The following is a 6,000-nucleotide window of genomic DNA, read 5'->3' on the forward strand; positions in this document are numbered from 1 at the left end:
AGGGGGATGTATGGTCGCGCGACTTCCGTGCCCGCTGCCGCTTGTCACAAAGGCACCAATTGCAACTTTGCAAACGCAGTGACACGGAGCGGCACAGTGCGACACGGCGGCACTCGCGATCGCGGCTCCCGACGCTTACACACTTCAGCATGTCCTGGCTTACCTTGCACACAGTACTGCACACTCTCACAGAAGTGACAAATATTTTTAAATTAAACTTGGCCCAATTAAACAATTCCAGTGCTCTATACCTTTGGAAGGGTTTATTCTGGTAAAATCATAGAATGATATTCCTCTAGTTGGGCCAATGAATCAATCTTAGGTATTCGTAAGCATAGACGTTGGCAATTCTCGCGAGCCCTTTTTTGTCTATTTTCTTATTCATAAGTATTAATAACTTAAATATGACAATGTAACTGTCCACGATTGCACGCCGCGGGGTAAACACAGTTCAGACTTAAGGTATGTTCTCAGAAAAATATTAGTTTGTAATTCTGTCAAAAGTTAGTCACTAAAAAATTAACGTCAGTTCTTTAAATTGTTGCACCGTGTGCAGTCTCACGAGTTGGGCCCTCTTCTCTTTGAGGCGCAGATCAAAGCACACGCGTTTCTATTAGCCCTGATTACAGCGCGCACACGGCCTCCGCCCCCGGCGCTCCGCCCCGCGCCCTCGCCCGCAGCCCGCATTGTCTCCGGCCTTCGCCGCGGCAAGAAGCTGTAGTGTCATCGGCAGTTTAATTAGCCATCCTGTCACATAGTGCGCCGCGCCCGAGAGCCCGAGCCGCGCCCGAGCGCCCGACAGTCACTATCGCTAACTACTGCTTCGCGGATTTTTTAAAATCCCGCCATCGGGCCTCGAGGAGGCTTGTTTTTGCATAACAAAGCTTTGACTTAATTAATCGTTCACGTTTGAGGGCATCTACTGTTGTTTTCGAGTTTTCCTTTTGTGTACAAAAGTCTGTATGTAGCAGGATATACATAACCTCGGGTCTATACAACAAAAACTTGTCTTATATATATGTGTTAGCTGTCAAGTATGCATATACGTAAAGCAAGTTGTTACATAAGTAAATATTACTGACACTATGCAATGTGTGATCTAAAGCTATTTAGTAACACAAAAATACCTACATCTGATGTTTTTGTAATTGCCAATCTACTTTAGCCACATGTCAGTCAGTGGCGTTGGTGGTGTAATGGTCAGCATAGTTGCCTTCCAAGCAGTTGATCCGGGTTCGATTCCCGGCCAACGCACGCTTTTTGTGAAATCTTTTAAAATACCGTACAGCTATCGTGTTCGATAGCATTTTTTTTACACAATAATTTGATTCATTACTTTTTTTAGATTAGAGCACTTTAATGCGACGATATCAAAGGATTTGCTGTTTGATTTCTAACTATTTTATTAAAGAAATGGACGAGATATGTTTTTTATGCTAAATTATATCAACGGACTATGATACTGTTTTTCTGGTATTTACTCTTCTAGTTAAATTAATGAATCTGTTGCAAAGTTGTGTTAATAGATGGCGCCACATGTATATTTTTATTTGTCATAGGAAAATATAAAAAAGTAGAGATAACCTCATAGCTCTTAAATGTCATGGTTTCTTCGTGAAATATTAACTCAAAATGTAAAATGTTTGTATAAGACTAGTGGGTTATTGATAATTTAGTTAAAACGGAATACAGTTCAAAGAAGGGGGGAGGGGGGGGGTAAATATTTACATTATATTCATAATATATGGACCAAACTCTGGTTTGTGTAAGGACTTCGTTTGACGCGACGTGACAGCGTGACTAATGTCCCAAACAAACATTGGAACAATTAATTACACAGCCGCTGGGAGCAAATGCTGATGTATAAATATAAATAATTTGGGAACGGACTCAAGGAGATAACAAAATATATAAGCGATTAGGTTCAAATTGTGCAGAATGTGTTTGCCAACGCGCCGGATATTGTCTCTACTGTCAATATTGGGGGAGAAGTGCGTCTTATGACACACCATCAAACTCCTGGCCACAGCTTTTGCCATAGTGTTGGCCAAAGTATGGAGGAGCTATAATACAAGATTCCTACAAACATCCATTTGTTCACCAATATTGGCCAACATGCGGGCATTAGACAAACAGTTTTTTGCACCTCAGTTAGTGCCCTGGCTTATATTTGTCTTTATTTGACAGTGACGGAGGCGTTAGTTCCTCCCCAGTTGATAACTGTATATGATTGTCTTGCTAAAGTTATTGGAAGCTACGTGTGAGACGCGTGGGGTGAAATATTGATGGGTTTTGTTGCGGATTGAAGGGTGCACACGACAATGTCACAAATTTTTGTAACCCATAATGGTTTATTTAGTTTTGCTTTTACGAATTTTTAATAACATTTTGATGTAGGTGCCTTAACAACGATTTGATGCTTTAAATTACATAAGAATCTAACTCTTCAATACCTTGGGTCTCTCTTAATTTCTGTGAACTGTTTATAAAACGACAAGGAAAGTAAAGTTTGTAATTAAAAGCACATAAGGTGAGTAAAGGAATGTTATCATTTCATTTGAGTTAAAATATCAAAGTGGTGTATGTAAAGACTGCAGTCTAGTGCGGTCGTTGACTGAGCGGTGTCTAGTGTCTGGTGTCTGGTGCCTGGTGTCCATTGCGATGGCAAATAGAGATGCTGTAAATGAACTGAAAGGATGTAGGTCGCGCTGGCGGCTACTTGTACTGAACTACTATTCTAACATCATACGATAAAATGTCGACTTATTTTTTTTATCACTTATTGCGCTATCTTTATTAAAAGTTATCTGTTCGATATCTTGCTACAAACTACATTTTAAGCGTGTTGGTTGACGGTATCAAAAATTATATTGAAAAGATTTTTTGTTTAAAAATTTGGTATGGCAAGTTTGTTTATTGCCTATCTCTATGGTTTATGTGTTCATTCACTTTCGAACACGGATGAACTTAAATTTTTTCTGACAACGAAACGTTTGAAAAGTCATACTTAGTAAAAGACAGTCTTTTTTTCTCAATTTTTTCCATATAGTTACTCTTGAACATTTTGTCATAAAACACGAGATGTTAGAATAGGGACCTGCGAGACATCCCACAGTTGATTTTAATTTCCTCAAACAAATAAGAGGTAACGTGCGGCAAAAGGAATTCTGCAAGAGAGATAGTGTAGTGTGCACAGCGCAAATAACTTTTAAAATTTATCGCATGCTTTATTGCGAAATTTTATTTTTAATTTACAGCTTGTCACTTTGTATTCGTTTTAACACTGTAATGACACAAACCAACCTTGTTCAAAAGGTATTCTTTAACAATAAAGCCGAATTGATGAATCGTTTTGCACAAACATCGATGTAAAACTGATTTAAGACTAGTTAAAGTGTAACATATTAACCGGTTGTCAGTTTCTATTCCAGCCGATGCACTCGAAAATGCGATGGTAAAGCGTGACGCAGTCACAAGTGAGTTTCATAAGGCTACAGCCTCCGAAACAAAAACGAGTGTACGCAACAATTCGCCCTTGCTACTCCAAGCCCCCTCCTCCACGCGCCCCTCGCCCCCGCAACCCGCGCTTCACTTAAAAGCCATTAAGCTTGCCTTTGATGTACGCCGCGCCGGCTCTGATTGCGCCGCTTCGACTGCCCACTTATAACTATTGCCTATGGGTCTCAAGGAACACTTACATTTTTCGCTATCGTTGAGGAAAATTGTTTTCTTTTCCGGTATTTATTTTGTCATATCAGATTAATGTCAACCACAACATTTCAGATGTTTCATATCTTGTAATTATAGGGTGATGTGATAATCACTTTAGATGGATCTTGTTTAAACAAGAATTATATTATGCAAATACATATTGTATTGTCTATATTATAGTGTAAAAATAATAAGAACACTTTTCCGTTCAAAATACATATATAAATGTTAAAAATAAAAATAAATAATGTGATAAGTTACTAATTGAATATTTCGTACCTTCTTATAAGAGCAGAGTGGCGCAGTGGAAGCGTGCTGGGCCCATAACCCAGAGGTCCGTGGATCGAAACCACGCTCTGCTATAAAACTTTTTGTTTGATTTTTTTGTCTCTGATTTTATTATCAAATATTGTATTGAAATTTGTAATTGCTGATTTCTTTTTTTTAATTAATTTTTTTATCTTTCATGTTTTTTTCTTTAACGATACTTTTCCCCACATGTGAATTTAACTCCTATGTTGTACCAATTTTTTTCATGTTTTTTTTAAAACATTGCCATAATTGTAATAAATTAAATTATACTACGAGTAAATGTGTGACAAATAACGCTAGATTCATATTAGTCGACTAATGTTGGATGAGCCGCTATGTTGCTAGGCGTGTGCAATACAACATTGTTTGTGTGCTGGTGCGGAGAGCGGTGGGGGAAGAGGCAGTGCGGTGCGGCGGCAGGCCACTCGTTTCTTAAGCTTCAAGTTTCAAAAATCTTGCCGCCTAATTACATTTGCTGGAGACGTACAAACAAATAGCGGGAATGCTGCACAAAGAGAAGCGGATCTTCAGAGCATCGTCTGTGTCGCCGCCGTCGCATCTTAACTAAATGCCGTTTGTTTGTTTGCACACCGGATCTTTTCTAGGACCACGATTTGCGGAAATCATCTTCACAAGTTATCCATTACATAACACACACTAACTACGTATAAATAGGAATGTAAATTGCCTGAAATAAAAATGGTAGCTAATTTATGAGCATTCAACTCGTTACTTCACTTCACATTTTATCTTGTAAAGCAAACTATTGTCAGTAGACATCCATTCCCTCATCGTAGTAATAAAAAGCGATAACAAACATGTATTTTAAAGTACACTTCTACTGATACATCTGACAAAGTCAAAACTTCCTCCTTCAGTAATCGGTTTTAATTTCGTCAAACGAGTCGCTGCAGTGCAAGTTACCTACGTACTCGTAGTGTAGCGTAGTTATCGGCGGGTAACTTTGAAAAAAGCACTATTTCGCGAGTTAAAAATTCCCTAAGCGCGAGGAATGCGCGAGGCGATGCACAGAGAGCCTCATCAGGGATTCCCTTTTCCCTCCTCCCCAAGCCCGCACCTCGCACCCCTTGTTTCACCCCGCCTCGCGCTACCAGAATATCTTACTTGCAATTCGGATATATGACGATACCTTGTTGTGGGGCGCTACTAGCAGCGATTAAAGTATTGTATTTTCACTGTATATTATTATGTACGGACCGTATAAAAAATAAACCATAAAAATGTTTGTGTTTTACAAATAGATGGCGCTGTACTCAATAATATATAAACTTGATCTAAGTCTGAAGTTTTAGAAAATGAATTGCCGCCGGTATTTGTTTTTGTAATAGTGTTGTTCTTTTTAATTAATTATTGAATTGGAGTAACCGGTGAGATTAGTTTCAGTGTGTTACGAAAGTAATTTACATGCAATGCGACACAATCTAGTGTCATATGTATCATATAAGAAATGGAACTAGATATTCCTTTTTTGTAGTAAATTTTGTAATAAAACAAAGCACATGAATCTTCATTATAGTAGTGACAATATTACCAATGTTTATAAATAACAGTTATTACATGCATTTGCTAGTTAACGGATGTATCAAGCGCTATAGAAAACTATGTCCTATACAAGACAAGGGTCTCATATTAAGTAGTTCGCTTAATCTAGTCGGCAACAGTATCACAAACGTCTAATGCCCTCTCAAACTACAAAGTTTTCACGAGCGTCTTCAAGATCGATTCTTTATAGCGCGCTCGAGGCTCGTGCTTAGGCAGCGGCCTGCACCCCCGTCCCCGTCATCGCCCCCGTGCCGCCCTGACCTCTCGCTCGCACCCCCGCGGCACCACCACTTTCCCTTACCTCGCAAACGTCATTGCGTGGCGCATTGTCTGACCCTCGCCGACGATTCAAATTAAACCCTGTTTAGATAATTCTAAAGTCGCAACTGATTCGCTACGGCGGGGTAGAAAGGA

At 39.3% G+C, this 6,000-nt stretch overlaps 2 non-coding genes across 2 annotated transcripts; both read left to right on the forward strand.

The window, feature by feature from the left end:
* The first annotated feature begins 1,182 nt into the window (after positions 1 to 1,182).
* On the forward strand, positions 1,183 to 1,254 carry Trnag-ucc. The gene has a single exon. It is a non-coding gene; the product is annotated as a tRNA-Gly (tRNA).
* A 2,747-nt stretch (positions 1,255 to 4,001) lies between these two features.
* On the forward strand, positions 4,002 to 4,073 carry Trnam-cau. The gene has a single exon. It is a non-coding gene; the product is annotated as a tRNA-Met (tRNA).
* Positions 4,074 to 6,000: the final 1,927 nt, after the last annotated feature.

Source organism: Papilio machaon, chromosome 12 (genome assembly GCF_912999745.1).
Source record: "Papilio machaon chromosome 12, ilPapMach1.1, whole genome shotgun sequence".
Taxonomy (NCBI): domain Eukaryota; kingdom Metazoa; phylum Arthropoda; class Insecta; order Lepidoptera; family Papilionidae; genus Papilio; species Papilio machaon.